Below are 18,581 nucleotides of genomic sequence, written 5' to 3'. Positions count from 1 at the left end.
TGTTGTTAGGTGCCGTCGAGTTGGTTCCGACTCATAGCAACCCTATGCACAACAGAACGAAACACTGCCCGGTCCTGCACCATCCTCACAGTCGTAGTGATGCTTGAGGTCATTGTTGCAGCCACTGTGTCAGTCCACCTTGTTGAGGGTCTTCCTCTTTTCCACTGACCCTCTACTTTGCCAGGCATGATGTCCTTCTCCCGGGACTGATCCCTCCTGACAACATGCCCAAAGTGCGTGAAACGAAACCTTGCCATCCTTGCCTCTAAGGAGCATTCGTTACTGACTGCCTTTTATGCAAGTGGCTGCTCTGGGCTCTTTCCATGGGGAGGTTTCTTGGAGACTGAGTTTTTTTAAAATGGCTTTTGAATTATAAAAATAGAAAAATGTTTATTGTGGAACACTCAACACATTGAGAATTATATAACCCCGGAGTTTCTTCTCTCACTCCCTTCCTTCAGATAGCTTGGCATATGGTTTCCAGATGCTTTCCTTTACGCATTTACAGATACCTTAGTGTGTGAGTGTATGTGTGTGTACATGTGTGTAGATGTGTGTGCATGTGTGTACCTGTGTGTATACATGTGTGTACCTGTGTGTATACATGCACAACCACTCATAAACATACATGGTGCCTTCTACATAAATTCAACAAACATTTTTTTCCAAGAAATTTTTTTGAGCACCTACAATGTACCAAGCTTTGAGTACATCGTTCACGTTATTCTGCAACTGGAGTTTTTCGCTTATGTATGAAGGACACAAATTCATATCTGCTCTTTAGTTCTGGAGCCTAGTGGCCCAGTGCTTAAGAGCTTGGGTGCTAACCAAAAGGTCAGCAGTTGGGATTGACCAGCCGCTCTTTGGAAACCCTATGGGGCAGTTCTAATCTGTCCGATAGGCTGCTGTGAGTAGGGATCGACTCAACAGCCACAGGCTTGGCTTGGGTTTAGTTCCACCTCATTCTTTTTAGGGGGCATTGGCGGTTCACTGGTAGAACTCTCATCTTCCGCGTGGGAGACCTGCATTTGACTCTCAGCCAACACACCTCATGAGCGGTCATCACCCATCTGTCAGTGCTGGGCTGTGAGTTGCTGTGAAGCTGAACAAGTTTCAGTGGGGTTTCTAGACTAAGATGGACTAGAAAGAAAGGCCTGGTGAGCTGCTTCAAAAAATCAGCTAATGAAAGCCCCGTGGATCACAAGGGCCTGATCCACAACTGATCATGGAGATGGCACAGGACCAGGCGATGTTTTGTTCCACTGTGTATGGGGTGGCCATGAGTTGGGGGCCAACTGGAATGCAGTTGACGACAGTATCGATCAAGCATTCATTCATACATTCAGTCACTCATTCACTCACTACCCAACACAGGTCTATAGAGCACTTACCATGTGAAGGGCATTGTGTTAAAAGCTGTCGGTGACACACAAAGGGAAATAAACCATGGGCGCTGTTTTCGAGCAGAAGTAGAACATGTAGGTGAATAACTGTAATGTAAGGTGGAAAATGATGAGAGGTGAGGACCAAAGCTGCTTGGCACGCAGAGGAGGGAGACACCCTTCCTTGCTGATTCCTCTAACTCTGGGATACATCATTCCTCTCTAATTAAAGATAATTACCATCTTGAGAAGGTTATTGAAATCGTCAAGGATGTAGCTAGAGTGGACGACATGGAGCCACATGCTACTCTCCTTGCCCTTTTGAGAACTGACATATACAGCCGATTATTTGCCAGTAGATGTACCCAGACTCCTTCTGCTGAGGCTAATGACTCCAGAGCCTTGTCAGATTTTTACATCCCACCCAGCAGATGTGTGAATCCCAATAACTTACAAATTTGAGCTGTAAGAATATAGAAATCAGCCCTGCTTGGTGTGGGAGGGTTTCTCAGGAACGAGAAGCCTGATCAGTTTGCTTCAGTTTCTAGAGAAGGAAAGAAACCACTTGACCTTTTAAAAAGAGAACCCACACTCTAAAGGAATTTTATTTTCCTTTGTCCTTTGCTCAAAGAGTTTCAGTTTCCCATGATTGAGAATGTATTTCTCATCCTGTGCCCCTGCCTTTGAAATTGACCCTACATAGTTCCCATCCAGTTTATCTTTCCCTAAAATATGGGAGGAAATGTCTGCCTTTCCACCCAAAATGATAAAGCCCAGAGACATGGGAGTTACTTCTGCAAACTGACTGCAGCCAGCAATTTGCCTTTTTGGAAGCCAAAATGTGAAAGACATTGTAAAATGTTTTCTCTTCCATCTTCTGCAGCTGTGTTGTTGTTGCATGTCATCAAGTCGATTACTACTCATAGCGACCCTGTAGGACAGAGTAGAACTGCCCCATAGGGTTTCCAAGGCTGTAATCTTTTTCTTTTTCGGAGGGGGTGTCTTTAAGTGAAAGTTTACAAATCAAGTTAGTCTCTCATACAAAAATTTGTATACACCTTGCTAAGTACTCCTAGTTGCTCTCCCCCTAATGAGACAACACACTCCTTCTCTCCACCCTGTATTCCCCATGTCCATTCAACCAACTTCTGTCCCCCTCTGCCTTCTCATCTCCCCTCCAGACAGGAGCTGCCCACGTAGTCTCATGTATCTACTTGATCCAAGAAGCTCACTCCTCACCAGTTTCATTTTCTGTCCCATAGTCCTGTCCAATCCCTGTCTGAAGAGTTGGCTTTGGGAATGGTTCCAGTCTAGGGCCAACAGAAGGTCTGGGGACCATGACCTACAAGGTCCCTCTAGTCTCAGTCAGACCAATAATCTGGTCTTTTTATGAGAATTTGAGGTCTGCATCCCACTGCTCTTCTGCTCCCTCAGGGGTTCTCTGTCATGTTCCCTGTCAGGGCAGTCATCGGTTTTAGCCAGACACCGTCTAGTTCTTCTGGTCTCAGGCTGACGTAGTCTCTGGTTCATGTGGCCCCTCCTGTCTCTTGGGCTCATAATTACCTTGTGTCCTTGGTGTTCTTCATTCTCCTTTGCTCCAGGTGGGTTGAAACCAATTGATGCATCTCAGATGGCAGCTTGCTAGTATTTAAGACCCCAAATACCTCTCTCCAAAGTGGGATCCAGAATGTTTTCTTAATAGATTTTATTACGCCAATTGACCTAGATGTCTCCTGAAACCATAGTCCCCATACCCCCCGCCCCTGCTACTCTGGCCTTCGAGGCATTTGGCTTATTCAGGAAACTTCTTTGCTTTTGGTTTAGTCTATTTGCGCTGATCTCTCCTGTATTGTGTGTTGTCTTTTTCTTCACCTAAAATAGTTCTTGTCTACTATCTAATTAGTGAATACCCCTCTCCCTCCCCACCCTCGTAACCATGAAATAATATTTTCTGTGTTTAAACTATTTCTTGAGTTCTTGTAATACAATATTTGTCCTTTTGCAACTGACTAATTTCACTCAGCATAATGCCTTCCAGATTCCTCCGTGTTATGAAATGTTTCATGGATTCATCATTGTTCTTTATCAATGTGTAGTATTCCATTGTGTGAATACACCATAATTTGTTTATCCATTCATCTGTTGATGGGCACCTTGGTTGCCTCCATCTTTTTGCTACTGTAAACAGTGCTGCAATGAACACGGGTATGCATATATCTGTTCGTGTAAAGGCTCTTATTTCTCTAGGGTATATTCCAAGAAGGAGGATTGCTGGATCGTTATGGTAGTTCTATTTCTAGCTTTTTAAGGAAGCGCCCAATCGATTTCCAAAGTGGTTGTACCATTTTACATTCCCACCAGCAGTGTGTAATTGTTCCAATCTCTCCATAGCCTCTCCAACATTTATTATTTTGTTTTTTTGGATTAATGCTAGACTTGTTGGAGTGAGATGGAATCTCATTGTACTTTTGATTTGCATTTCTCTAATGGCTAATGATCGTGAGCAGCTGAGCTTTCAGTTAGCAGCCGAGCACTTTAACCACTGTGCTACTGGGGCTTCTTGCAGAACCCAGTCCTTCATAAACACACCTCTGCTCTGGTTTTCATTCTCTGACTCCTTGCTCTGGCTCTGGACTTAACTCTGACCCTGGACTTGGATTTTCCAGCCCCCTCACTGGAACGTGCCAAGCCTCATCTTCTAAACTCTGAACCTGTCAGGGCTGCTAGGAACAACTCACCTGCACAAAAGGTCAGCCTTATGCCTGATCCCCCAGACTCCATCCTTGCCAAGCTCCCTTATTCCACCCACCTGTTCTCCATGTGTCATGGTCAAAGCTGTTCCTAATATCACGTTTCCTCCTGTTCTCTTCTCAAAGTCTCCGGACTGTCGAGTCAATTCCGACTCATAGCGACCCTATAGGACAGAGTAGAACTGCTCCATAGGTTTGGGGGATTTGAACTGCTGACCTTTTTGTTAGCAGTCAAACTCTTAACCACTATACCACCAGGGCTTCCATTCAATTATTCAGCTCTTTAAAAAAAAAAAAAATGTATATGTATATGTATATAATGGTAAGATATATATAACATAAAATGTTCCGTTTTAACCATTTTTTAATGTATGATTTAGTGATGTGAATTACATTCACAGTGTAATCGTGAGTGTCACCGCCATCTATCGCCACAGCCTTTTCATCACCCCAAACAGAAGCTCGGTACCTGTCCGGCTGTAACCCCCACTGCCCTCCCTCCCGTCCCCCGGTAACTGCTGTCTGCTTTCTGTCCCTGTGAATTTGCCTATTCTAGATATTTTATGTAAGTGCAGTTATTCCACATTTGTCCTTTTGCGTCTGTCTTATTTCACTTGGTGTAATATTTTCAAGGTTCACCCATGTCATAGCATATCAGAACTTCCTTTATCATTGGTTGAATAATATTACATTACATGTATACCAAAAATCAAACCCCTTGCCATCAAGTCAACTCCGACTCCTAGCGACCCTGTAGGACAGAATAGAACTGCCCCATAGGGTTTCCAGGAAGTGGCTGGTGGGTTCGAACTGCCAACCTTTTAATTAGCACCATGAAGCCTCCATGTATATACGCATATATATTGTGGTTTTTATTGGGTGCTGTCAATCAGTTCCAACGCGTAGTGACCCCATGCGACAGAGCAAAACTGCCTCGTACGGTGTTCTCGTCTATAATCTTTACAGGAGCATATCACCAGGTCTTCCTCCTGAATAGCTGCTGGGGGGGTGTAAACCCCCAGCCTCTGGGTTAGCAGCCAGGCGCTTAACCGTTGCGCTACCGGGGCTCCCTGTATGCATATACGGACGTGTAGATGTGTACACCACACTTTGTTTATCCATTTGGCTGTCGATGGACGTTTGGGTTGTTTCCACCTTTTGGCTATTGTGAGGAGTGCTGCAGTGAATGTTTTCATAGAAGTGTCTGTTTGCAGGTCTTTGGGTACGTACCCAGGAGTGGAATTGCCGGGTCAAATGGTAACTCTATGTTTACCTTCTGAATAACCATCAAACTGTTCCCACAGCAGCTGCACTATTTTACATTCCCCCCAGCAGTGCAGGAAGGGTTCCAATTTCTCCACATCTTCTCCAACACTTGGCTATTTTCCATTTTTCTGATAGTAGTCATCTTAGTGGGGGTGAAGTGGTCTCTCACTCTGGTCATTATGCTTTTCTCGACACTGTTCAATGAGTGGGGCTGGTATGGATGCTTGCAGTTGTCACATCAATAAAGGCAGAAGAGTATTCTACCGCCGAGATGTGGTACTGCCTGGGTACAGTCCCCTCTCATCACTGACAGTTATGGGCATAACACCCAGGACTGGGAAAAGAGCCATTTCCTCAGTCCTGGGGCCTGGGTGTAGGGGTGAGGAGGAGAGACAGGGGAGAAATGAAAAACAGCCCACGACTCACTTGCTGAAGACGTGCTACAGACAACACACACTCCAGCAGCAGAGAGCTACCACATGCTGAGGTAGTCCAGAAAGGACTTACGGAGGCAGCAGGGTCCAAGCAGACTGTAAAACATGGAAAGAGACCCAAAAGCTCTTGGCACTTGAGTAAGGAGCAGAGCACTTCCAGAGGGGGTTGGGGAAATGAAAGTTCCAGAGGCCGGAAGGGGCTAGGTCAGAGACCCTTGAAGGTTGACCCAGGCGTTTGGAATCCATTATGCAGGTGTTGAGGCCAGGTTGAAGGTGCTGTGAGCACGGAAGTGACCTCTGAGGAGCTGTTGCCTCTGTGTCTGGAGGTGGGTGTGGGATAGTGTTTTGAGGCAGAGCCAGCTGGTCTACCCTGTGCTTAGAAATTGGTGTCCTGTCTCTTCTTCCTCGGAACAGTCAGACATCTCCAGCAAGGCATGATTTCATTAAGGAAAAAGGCAGTAAAATCCCTGTTCCTGTGGAGTATTGCTTAATTATATGTGTTACATCTCAGTGTAATTATCAGCTAATCAGCCTTCTAGCAAAAAAGCTGACTGCACTTCCAGTTTTTTTTGTGGAGCCAGAAAATAAGTGAGGGTGTGTGAGAAGCAGCTTTGCTTCTGAACTTCTGGGCCTTCTAGAGACAGTGACACCCCTTTGCCAAACCATTTGCACACAACTGCTAACCTGAAGGTTGGCAGTTCCAACGCACCCAGCAGTACTGTGGAAGAAAGGCCTGGTGACTTGTAAAGCTTACAGCCAGGAAAACCCTATGGAGCAGTTCTACGCTGTAACACCGGGGGTTGCCACGAGTCAAAATCAACCCAATGGCAGTGCGTTTGGTTTTTGTTTTTTGAACCCTCTTCACCTGTTCAGGCTTTTGCCACTCTGCTTGGCTGCTGCTTGAAAGGTTGAAGGTTCAAGTCTACCCAGAGGTGCCCCGAAAGACAGGCCTGGCAGTCTACTTCTGAAAAGTCAGCCATTGAAAGCCCCATGGGGCACAGTTCTACTCTGGCACACATGGCCTCACCGTGAATCGAGGTCAACTCAACGTCAGTTGGTTGGTCTCCCCTGGGGTACACAGGAACTCCAGGATTTTCTGCATGCTGGAAGCTGGCTGGGACACCCTGGGAGCACTGTTTTCTGTCCTCTGTCTGCCTGCACATCACTCCACCTTTCTGCTTTTGCCCAGGCCACTCTGCAAGGTAGCGTTCCTCCCTCCACCCTCAGCCCAGGAAGAATTAGTTGCTTAGAGCTATGGCAGTTCGAACCCACCATCTGCTCCTTGGAAACCCTATGGGGCAGTTCTGCTGTGTCCTATAGGGTCACTATGAGCCGGAATCGACTCGACAGAAGAGAGTTTGGTGTTGGGTTTGGCTGGGTTTGGAAGCTTCCATATAGCAGTGGTTGTCAACCCTGTGTATGCTTCAGAATCAAATACAGACGTAGACCAGTTTACTCAGAGTGAGAGTGTGCACAGGTCATTTTGTTTTTATTGTTGCAAAAATACAGATAACCCAACATTTGCCGATTCAGCATTTTTCACGTGTACAATTCAGCGAGGTCAGTTCCATCAGTCATGTTGCACAACCATCACCAATATCTTTTGGCAGCTTTCCATCCGCATAAAAACTCGATGCTCCCTGAACCCTATTTCCCCTGTTGTCCTCTTCCCATCTCTGGCAACTACTACTTAACTCTCATCTCTGAGTATTTCCCTATTCTAGGAGCTTCAGATTCCTGAGATCATACAATATTTGTCCTTATTGTGATTGACTTATTTCACTCAGCGTAACGTCTTCAAGGTTCATTGTGGTTGTAGCGCGTGTCAGGACTTCAGAGTCTCCTTATGGCGCCGTAATATTCTATTGTGTGTATACACCACATTTTGTTTGTACTTTGTCTGCTGGTGGCTATTTGGGTTGTTTCCACCTTGTGGTTATTGTGAATGGTGCCGCAGTGACCACGGAGCATGGGTGATGCTAAGGGCAGCCAGCATTGAGGACAGGGCTTTGTTACTGCCTTCATCTCCGGGTTTGCCCAGCTGTGGTCCTTGATATTTAAAGGGAGGCTTTTGAAATGTAGAAAATGCTTTTATCTCTCTGATGTTTGGCTCACACACTTGAAATCCTGACTTTGAGGCTGTTGTTTCAGAAGTTGGCTTCAAGAGTCTGTTTTATAACCACAATTGAAAATTAACATCTTCTTTGCTTTTTTTTTCCTTCCGGCTCTAATAGTCTCGGCCCATTTCAAGGCTACGGAAACGGCAGACTCAGAGTACAAAGGCCCTCAGATATTTTAGAATGTATTATCATGTCATTTTACTTTACTGCTTTCTTGTGACTGTTGTTGCCGCTAGCTGCCGTTGAGTTGCCCCCAACTCATGGTGACCCTAAGCATGATGAAAGGACAACCCTGCCTAGTCCTACACCATCACCATGATTGGTTGCAGATTGGACAGTTTTGATCCATAGGGTTTTCAGTGGCTGATTTTTGAAAGTAGATTGCCAGGCCTTTCTTCCTAGTCTTAGTCCGGAAGCTCTGCTAAAACCAGTTCAGCATCATAGCTACATGTAAACCTCCACTGACAGATGGGCAGTGGCTGTGCCTGAGGTGCACTTGCCAGGAATTGAACCCGGGTCTCCTACATGGCATGCGAGAATTCTACCACTACTGCCAACTGTTGTTAGTGCTGATTTACTACTATTCTAGGGGTGAAATAAGTAAGGCTGCCAGAAAGCTGTGTCCTTACTTGGATCTCATTTTGGCCCTGAAAACAATTGCTTCCGTCTTATTGTGCTTTGGGAAACCCTGTCGGCCGATGTTGAAGGGTGTTTTAAGAAACATATTTGTGGAGCTTGTATTTACTGAAGTGAGGAGACTTTCACCACGTTACTCAGTAGAGAAATTTCTTTTGAGCTGTAGTGCTCAAGTAGCTGCACTTGTCTTAAAGAAATCTTTTACGTAAGTTGGATCATTCCAGTGATTCTGTTCGCACAGGCTGCAGAAGGGCTTAGAGCTGATTCTGTGGCCCACCGTTATTAAGGATGGATAGATAGATCGATAAACAGATAGATGATAGATACATAGATAGATTGATTGATAGGTCATCAATCGATTGAGCTGCCATCAAGTTGATTCCCACTCATGACAACCTTACAAACAACAACACAAAATGTTGCCTGGTCCTGTGTCGTCCTCATGATCTCTGGCATGTCCACTGTTGCAGCTGCTGTGCCAATCCATCTCACCAAGGGTCTCCCTCACCCTCACTGTCCCTCCACTTCACCAGACACAACGTGCACGGACGTATGCATTTCATATAACAAACTCATTTCCCCTTTGCCCACTTGTCCTCATTTACTTACTTGTACCTCTGCTATCCTGTAATGTCTCCCTTTTGTAGGACGTTCTAAAACCTTTTCAGGAAGATTCCCCCCCAGGCACAAATCTCGGTGCTCTTCCCCTCTTCCCCAGTAGCCAGTGCCTCGAGTCAACTCCCTCTTACAGACCATTATTTGCATTGTTACCTGATGCCGTTTTTAAGAGTATGGCCCAAAGCCTTATCACATTTGTTCTTACATTAGCCCTGCAAGTTGAAGAGCCCCTGGGGGTACAAACAGTTAATGTGCTCAGCAGCTAACCCAAAGGTTGGAGGCTCAGGTCTACTCAGAGGCACCTGAGAAGAAAGGGCCACGGTCCACATCCGAAAAATCAGCCACCGAAAACCTTATGGAGCAGCTCTACTCTGGCACACATGGTGTCACCATGAGTAAGAGTCAACTCGATGGCAACTGGACCGGTTTTTATAAATGAGAAGGAAGCTAATCTATATTTTAAGTATCTTCCCACTCGAGTTCCTTATCTATCCCTTTTCGAAGTTCTCTACCTTGCAGTCACCCGGTACCTCGCTGTTTCCTGTCCTGAGCCTGCACTCTCCTCCAGGACGGAAGTCAGCACGTGTTTTCTCTAGAGAACCAGATAGTAAATATTTTATAGGCCAACAGACAAAATTGAGAATATTTTGTAGATACGTATAAGCAGGAGAGAAAACCAATTCTCACAAATGTTTTATTGACGAATTCCAGAAGGTAATAATAGCAGTTGAGTCCAATTTGTAATACAAGTCTGCTAATGAGAATAGCTGAATTCGGTGTGGGATTTCTTAAAATTTTGCTTAACTGGGGTTCAAAATTAGTGTTCCTATCATCAAATCCTGGAGCCCTGATGGTGCAGTGGTTAAGAACTCGGCTGCTAACCACAAAGTTGGCAGTTCAAACCCACTAGCCGCTCCTTGGAAATCCTATGGGGGAGTTTCACTCTTACAGGTCACTATGAGTCAGAATGAACTGGATGGCCATGAATTTGGTTTTTTGGTTTTATCATCAAATCGATTACAAGTGTTCATCTGTTAAAACCATTCTTAGCTCATGGGCTGGACCAAAACAGGCCATGTAGTTTGCTGACTCTTATTCTAGATCTTTCCTTTCTCTTTTCCTAAAACATTCACCTAGCAAGATAGCTAACCAGACACTTTTTTGTCTGCTTTTGGTATAAGATGCTGATGGCTGATGATGGCTCGGTGTGTTACCACCTCTTAAGGAACATCTATGCTTTTACAAAAAGACTCTTCATTGAATTATTTGCGAATGAGTTTCTTGAAGCCTAAAGAAAACGTGATTAGCAAAGAACAAAAGTGTTATCCTATGAAAGTTATTTATAGGTAATATCTCAGTAGAGAGTTCGACGTGGTCTTTGTTTCAATAGAACAAGCACAGGCAAAATCAGCCAGCCCCAGAAGTGCCTTTGTGACTGGCAACTTAAGTCCACACTGGCGTTTTCTGCATCTGGTAAAAATTACACCCCCGAGAAATGAGCATTCCCTTTATCCTCCAAAGGGAAAGGCTCTCAGTACCCGACTGTTCACTTCCCAGTCTGGAGGAAGTTGTTTCAGCGTGAATTATCTTCTCAGCAATAAAAATGAAAGCGCTACCTCCATTTAACAGGCGAAGCTCTGGCCTCTGGGTTCCATTTTCTTGTGAGATATTTGTGTGCTGGATACAGCATTTGATTTTTAAAAAGGCAGCGGCACTTATCCTTTTGGTATTTATATGGATAGCAAAGGCAAATGGAACTCTGAGTATTAAATTACAGTCCTGTGCCAGTTGAGAATTCTGTGCAAGTCAGCCAATTCCTTCCCCAAAATTGTATTTTTAGTGTTTAGCAGCTGCAGGTTCCCAGAAACCTTCAATGCGGGACCACTTATCCCACACAGCGAGGGAGCTCTTAGCTGCTGGCGGTTTTCTGTGATCTTGTTTGGGAGGTAGTATGGCACCTAGACCGCCACCTGTCTGTCAGTGTCTCTCACTGCGGCAGCTGGCATGTTGCTGTGAGGCTGGGAGCTATGCCACAGGTATTTCAAGTACCAGTAGGGTCACCCATGGTGAGCAGGTTCCAGCAGAGCTTCCGGACTAAGACAAATGGGGAAGGCCTGGAGATCTGCATCTGGAAATTAGCCAGTGAAAACCCAGTGGATTCCAACTAAATAGTGTCTGATAGAGTGCTGGGAGTTCAGCCCCCAGGCACAACAGTGGACCAGACAGACCAAGGATCATGAAGATGGCACAGGCCTGGGCAACATTTTGTTCTATTTTACGTAAGGCCATGCGTCTTGATTTGGAGCCAAGTGGACAGCAACTAACAATAACAACAAGGGCACCTAGAAAGGATGTGAGGTCAAACGCTGCTGGGTTGGTTCCAGCTCCTCACTTGCTTGTGTGTGTGGCCTTGGGCAATTCACTTACATTCTGAGCCTCAGTTTCTTCATCTGGAAAGTGGGGCTATTACCGTCAGCCGAGTAGAGCTGCTCCTTAAGGGAGTTGTTGGTCCGGGGGGCGCGTCCCCCCCCAGTCCTCTCCCCAGCCTTTGGGCCCCACCCCGCCTTTGGGCCTCGCCCTGCCTTTGGGCCCCGTAGCCCACCAAGTCTGCGCCAGAGGGTGACTGAAGAAGGGTAGCCCACAAATCAGGCTCTCGTTCTGGTTATTCAAAAGCAGCATAGAAAGAATCTACACACAAGGATTGCAACAAAATGCACTGAACTAAGTGCATTTTGATTAAATTAACCAACCTAAGCATTGCCAAAGAAGGTGACCCGAAACCCAGTGCCGTCAAGTCGATTCCGGCTCACAGCGACCCTTTACGGCGGAGCGGAACTGCCTCACAGGCCTTCCTAGGCTGTAACCTGTACAGAAGCAGACTGCCTCGTTGTTCTCCCTAGGAGCAGCCGGCTGGTTCAAACCACGGACCTTTGGGTTAGTAGTTGAGCGCGCTTAACCACTGTGCCACCAACGCTCTTAAAACCAAACCCAAAATACCCAGTGCTGGTGGTACCCTGAAAACAAAATGTGCAGAAATCCATCCAAAGGCAGCTGCAGGGGTGGTGCTGAGTTTTATCCTTTTCCTGCAAATGTGGCCTGGGAGTTGAAAGGTGCTAGGCTTTTTTTTTTTTTTTTTTTTTAGGCTTGGTTTTAGGCAAATAGGCTTTTAGCTGTAGCAGAGGCGGGACCAGAGAAAGTGTCAGGTCTGTGAGGTCCAGGTCAGAGAAGGGCAGCCGCCACGTGAGGTAGGCCACCTGGAATCGTGGAGAGGAAACGGGCCAAGGCCCTGATCCCTGGGCTGTAAACCAGGTACCGATTTGGAGACATGGCCCCCGAGGACAGAGGCCAGGGGGCAGGTGGGGCCTCAGAGGACAGCAGGGGTGGAAGACAGGCAGGGCAAGGCAAGGGATGGACTCGGCACTGCTGTCCCCCCCGGGTCCCCAGGGCAACCTGGTCTCCCCGTGACAAGCGCACAGCTGGTAGGGGCCCTCCCTGAAGAGAGGAGCAAGGGCGGAGGGAAGACACTTCCCCACAGGGACGACTTTTGAAGGCAGCAGGTCACCTAGTCGTTAGGGAGCAGGTGGGCAGAATCCCCAAGTTCTGGCTCCTTGAACCCCCACCACTGGGGCTGTCCCAACAGCCTCCCCTACAGACAGGTGACACGTACACCATGGCTTAACCAGAAACTGTGTTTACTAAGGAGCAACAAATAGAGTCTGCTTGTTCACTAGGACTGTATCACGTGTATTTTTCTATCTTCAGGGGCTCGGGACTTAGTCCAGCAGAGGCTTCCTGAGTCGCCTCATAATGTTGTTGACTAGACTGACAAATGAACAAGGACCCTTGGTCCCTGCTGAGAAGCCTTCCCTTATAAATGATAATGAAACCGGCAGCTGCCGTCGAGTTGGTTCCTACTCGTGCTGCCCCTGTTTGTGTCAGACCAGAAACATGCTTCGTAGGGTTTTCAGTGGCTGGTTTTTTGGAAGTAGATCACTAGACCTTTCCTCGGAGGTACCTGTGGGTAGACAGGAACCTCCAACTTTTCAGTTCCATTCTGCCACACGTAGGGTTGCCATGAGTTGGAATTGACTTGATGGCAACCGTCGTTTGTTTTGTTTTGTTTTAATATAATATGTCAGAAGGTGAGAAAGAAGGTGTCTTAATCATCTCATGCTGCTATAACAGAAATACCACAGGTGGACGGCTTTAACAAAGAGATGTTTATTCTCTCACAGTCTAGTAGGCTGGAAGTCCAAATTCAGGTCATCAGTCCCGGGGAAGGCTTTCCTTCTTTGTTGGCTCTGGAGGAAGGTCCTTGTAGTCAGTCTTCCTGTGCTTCTCAGTGCAGGGACCCTGGGTCCAAAGGACACACTCTACTCCTGGCACTGCTTTCTTGGTGGTGCGAGTTCCCCATGTCTCTCTTCTCTCATTTATCTCTCAAAAGAGATTGGCTCAAGACACAATCCAATCTTGTAGATTGAGTCCTGCCTTGTTAATGTAACTGCCACTAATCCCCTCTCGTCAACATCATGGAGGCAGGATTTACAGCACTCAGGAAAGTCACATCAGATGACAAAATGGTGGACAATCACACAGTACTGGGAATCATGGCCTAGCCACATTGATACATATATTTTGGGGGGACACAATTCAATCCATGACAGAAGGTAATATAAAATAAAACTGGATGAGGGGCATGGAAGGGAGCTCTGGTGGCACCGTGGCTAAAGGGTTCGGCTGCTAACCAAAAGGTCGGCAGTTTAAATCCACCAGCCACTCTGTGAGAGAGAAAGATGTGGCCATCTGCTTCCATAACAGTTTACAGCCTTGGAAACCCTATGGGGCAGTTCTCCTCTTTCCTGTAGGGATGCTGTGAGTTGGAATCAACTCGACAGCAGTGGGTTTAGTTTTTTGGAAGGGGCATGGAGAGACTGATAGATGGTGGTTGTAGTTTCTAAATCAGGTGGTCAGGGTTGGTCTTAATGAGAAGATGACATTTGAGCAAAGACAAGAAGAAGGTGGGGAAAAGGAGCTGTATGGGTAAGCCTCCTGGAAAAGCAGTGCAGACAGAGGGAGAAGCTGGTACGCCCTGCCACGGAACATGGTGGCCTTGACAGAGGGAGAAGCTGGTACACCCTGCCATGGAGCATGGTGGCCTTGTCCAAGGAACAGCAAGAATGTTGCAGAGACAACAAGGAGAGGAGGTGGGAGAAGTCGCTGGGACACAGACCATCTAGACGGAGCCGTGTAGGCCTTGTGACACCCTGGTTCTCACTCTGAACGACATGGGGAGTCAGCGGGTGGTTTCACGTAGAGGCCACATCTTATCTGCTTTATGTCCTCAGGAGACCATGGTGGGAACTCCTGGCGCCACCGCCCTCTCCTTGATCACCTCTCTCTGCTGCATTGTTGTGAGTGTCTCATGCATTTTGTGTAACAGCAACAATGAACATGTTTATTTTTCAGCCGTTCCTCTTCCCTGTAATGGAGCGATTAGGCTCTGGCAGATGCCTTAATACGATTACCATTTTGAATGATCTTGAATTGAGATGTTTGTACTAATGGTGGTAATTGAAGCTGAGTTTGAAGAATGAGGCTGCAGACGCACATTCCAGGACCTCATCAGCCCTGCAGCACCATTACAGCAGCTTGCAGGGCTGGGCAGGTGGCGGGAAGCCTCCAAGGGACGTGGCGCCAGGCTCTGCCTTTGGCTTACTGATTGTGAGAAGGAGTGTGGCTAAGGGTCCAGATCCCGGAAGCTCCCAGCCTAGGGGCTACTAACTGCCATCAAGTCGACCCTGACTCATAGAGACCCCATGTGTGTCAAAGTAGAACTGTGCTCCAGAGGGATTCAGTGGCTGATTTTTTGCTGAGGTGGCTGTCTGTTGGAGACCATGGGCTGCTAGGGTACTGCGGCCATCAGTTCAGTCAGATCCTTCTAGAATTCAAAGCACTCCTCTGACTAAACTCACGGGCAGCTTTGGCTGGCCTAGCCAGTCTCCAAGGGTTCCCCTCCTGGGGCTCCTGTGGCCTCCTGTGGGCCACCTGTGGCCTCCAGGATCCTGTGGCCACCTGTGGGACCCTGTGGCCTCCTGTGGCTTCTGTGGCCTCCTGTGGGCTCCTGTGGTCTCCTGGGCCTCATATGGCTTCTTGTAGCCTCCTGTGGGCTCCTATGGGCTCCTGTGACCTCCTGTGGGGTCCTGTGGCCTCCTATGGTCTCCTGGGCCTCCCTATGGCCTCTTGTGCCCTCCTGTGGGCTTGTATGGGCTCCTGTGACCTCCTGTGGGGTCCTGTGGCCTCCTCTGGTCTCCTGGGCCTCCCTATGGCCTCTCCTGGCCTCCTGTGGGCTCCTATGGGCTCCTGTGGCCTTCTGGGGGCTCCCGTGGCCTCCTATGGGCTTCTGTGTCCTCCTGTCAGATCCTGTGGCCTCCCATGGGCTCCTATGGGATCCTGTGGCCTTCTGTGGCTTCCTGTGGCCTCCTGTCAGATCCTGTGGTCTCCTGTGGGCTCCTGTGGCCTCCTTTCAGATTCTGTGGACTCCTGTGACCTCCTATCAGATCCTGTGGGCTCCTGTGGCCTCCTGTGGGCAGCTGTCCTGCACTGGCCTTGTTAAATGAGGAGGCACTTAGGTAACTCTCAGCTCCGTTGTTAGAAATTTCAAGGTTTCTGATGATGGAACCTGGTCGAATGTGCTGAACAGAACTGCTCCCAGGCAGATAGACCAAGGACAATTGACACTGTGAATTCTTCTCTCCTCACCGCCCACAACCAAAAAATACCACCCAGATCAAATCAAGTCAGATTAAGATGTCAAGCTGCTTGACAGGGAAAAATGTTACCCAAAGGGCAATCTGAGAGGTGTCTGGAAGAGGGAGCCTGTCTGCTCTCCCTGGATGGTGAGAGTGTGCGCTTCAGGCCCTGCCTCCCACCCTCGCCCTCCCTCCCTTTCTTCCTCCTTCCCCCTCCCTGCATTCCCCTCCTCCCCTCATTCCCTTCGCTCGTCCCTCCTTCTGTCTTTCCCCCTTCTTCCTCCCCTCTCTCCCTGCCTTCCTCCATCTCTCCCTCTTCTGTCTCTCCCTCCCTCTTTGCATCAGATTTCTCCATTCCTCCCCTCTCCCTCTCCTCCCTCCCTTAGTCTCTCTTCCCTTTCTCCCCCTCCCCTCCCTTCCCTTCTTCCTTCCTCCCCTCCTGCTTTCTTCTCCTCACTTCCCCCTCTCTCTATCACCCTCCCTCCCCCTTTCTTCCCTCCCTCCCTCTCTCCCCTCCTTCCAACCACAGCTAGAGCCCACTCCTAGGTTCTGGTTCAGTCCAGCCAGTTTGTCCCTGAGGTGTCACAGAGCCCTTCCCACCGGGAATGGTCATCCAGGTCTGTCATGCCCATTCATTTATTCAAAAGTGGTTATCAGGCACCTGCTCTGGGCCCAGCAATGCAGCAGTGCACTGGTCCTGGGAAGAAGAAGTGAGACAGACTGCTGCTCTGCTCTCCAGGAGCTGAGAGTCCACGGGGAGAGGGACTTCTGGGGCTGTGCCGCCCATACAAATGCACATCCCTCAGCCCCATCTCTGTGCAACGGGTCTGTGGTTCTGGATGGACCCAGGGATCCGCGTTTCTGAGGACCTGCCCCGTGGGCCTGGACCCATCTCTGAGAAACCCTGTCCTGGGCCCACATCCAAAGCCAGCGCCTAGAGAAGGTTTACTGATTGAGGGGTTCTCTGTGCCTGTACTGTTTCTGGGGTGCCTTTGAGGAGTTGGGAAGTTCGAAGTCTGGGAGTGGGGTCTTAATTACACAGGCCTGTTAATGTTGCAGATTTTCAGACTGTAACACAGGCTTTGGCGAGAATGTTCTGATTTCACAGAATTTCTTGATGTGCTCAGCAACTGCTCTCTAGAAAGCTAAGTTAACACCGGGGCTGCCTCTGACCGCCTCCTTCTCGGCAGCTCCAGCACACCCAGGGCTGTGCCTCATGTCTACGAGCACGGGTGTTGCCAGCATTTCTTGATAACTTGGGGGGCCCTGGCTTTGAACTCTCCCAGAATGAATCCTCCGTGCAGTTTGCTTCTTCTGGCTGTGTGATAAAGCAGTTTTTGTTTTTTCTCTGAATCAAACATAGGAGGGGACGGTGTCTTAGTCAGGGTTCTCTAAAGAAACAGACCCAATGAAATATATATAAATCACCAGACCTTTCTTCCATGCCACTGCTGGGTGGATTCAAACCACCAACCTTTTGATTAGTAGCCAAACACAAACCATTTGCGCCACTCAGTGACCATATATAGAGAGAGAGACAGAGAGAGACAATTTACGTCAAGGGATTGACTCACACAGTTGTGGGAGCTGGCAAGTCCAAAATCTGGTGGTCAGACAACGGGCTGGAAATTCCTGCTGGCTTGTGTCCCATTATCCTTATGTCAGGCAACGGAAAGAGTGCAGAGTGGAGAGAGAGCATGTTCTGCCAAAATATCTACTTCTAGTCTGGAGGCAGAACACATCTTAAGGAAATTTTCTTTACATTAGATTACATTACATTGATTCATAGATTACATTACGGAAGGTGATTACATCACATCACATCACATCATGGAACAGCAACTAGACTAGTATTTCGCCAAAGCACCGAGAACCATAGCCTACCCAAGTTGATACGTAAACTTAACCATCACAATTGGTATGTATTGTAGTCATCATTTGGTTGCAAAGGATAGATGCCTATCTAACACCATTTAAGTACGAGGACTGACTGCAAAGATATAGGGGACTCTCATGCAACCCAGGGACAGAGAGCAGAGCCAGGCTTCTTAGCAAGTGGAAAGCCAAGATCACTAGGCAGCTTCACCCCATGTGGCCTCACGTCTCCACTGTGCCTCTGTCTCCTTCCTCTGCATGCTGGCTTCTCTGCTAAATCACCCATGTGCTGAGGCCACCATAAACCTAAAACAAACCCATTGATACTGGCTCATGGCAACCCCGTGTGTTACAGAGTAGAACCACTCCATAGGGTTCTCTTGGCTGTGATCTTTATAGAAGCTTTCACTTCTTTTGGGATATATACCTAGGATTGGAATTGCTGGGTATATGGTTGTTCTAACTTTTTGTGGAGTCTCAAACTCTTTTCATAGCAGCTATACAATTTTGCATTTTGCAGTTTCTCCGCATCCTTGTCAACGTATGTTGCTTTCTGGGGTTTTTTTTGTTTTTTTTTTTTCAGAGCCATTCTAATGGGGGGTAAGGTGATATTTCATTGTGGTTTTGATTTGCATTTCCCTAATGACTAATGCTAGGAGCCCTGGTTGTGCAGTGGTTAAGCACTTGGCTGGTAACCAAAAGGTCATCAGTTTGAACCCGCCGGTCGCTCCGCGGGAGAAAGATGTGGCAG

General features: G+C 47.7%; 1 protein-coding gene across 1 annotated transcript in view; it reads left to right on the top strand.

Annotated features, from left to right (window-relative positions):
* The window catches only part of GALNT17 (polypeptide N-acetylgalactosaminyltransferase 17), a 538,869-nt gene that overhangs the window by 401,453 nt on the left and 118,835 nt on the right, over positions 1 to 18,581 (top strand). The gene's annotated exons all lie outside the window — the stretch shown is intronic.

Source organism: Loxodonta africana, chromosome 12 (genome assembly GCF_030014295.1).
Source record: "Loxodonta africana isolate mLoxAfr1 chromosome 12, mLoxAfr1.hap2, whole genome shotgun sequence".
Taxonomy (NCBI): Eukaryota; Metazoa; Chordata; class Mammalia; order Proboscidea; family Elephantidae; genus Loxodonta; species Loxodonta africana.
This window is presented reverse-complemented; position numbering and strand designations above follow the sequence as displayed.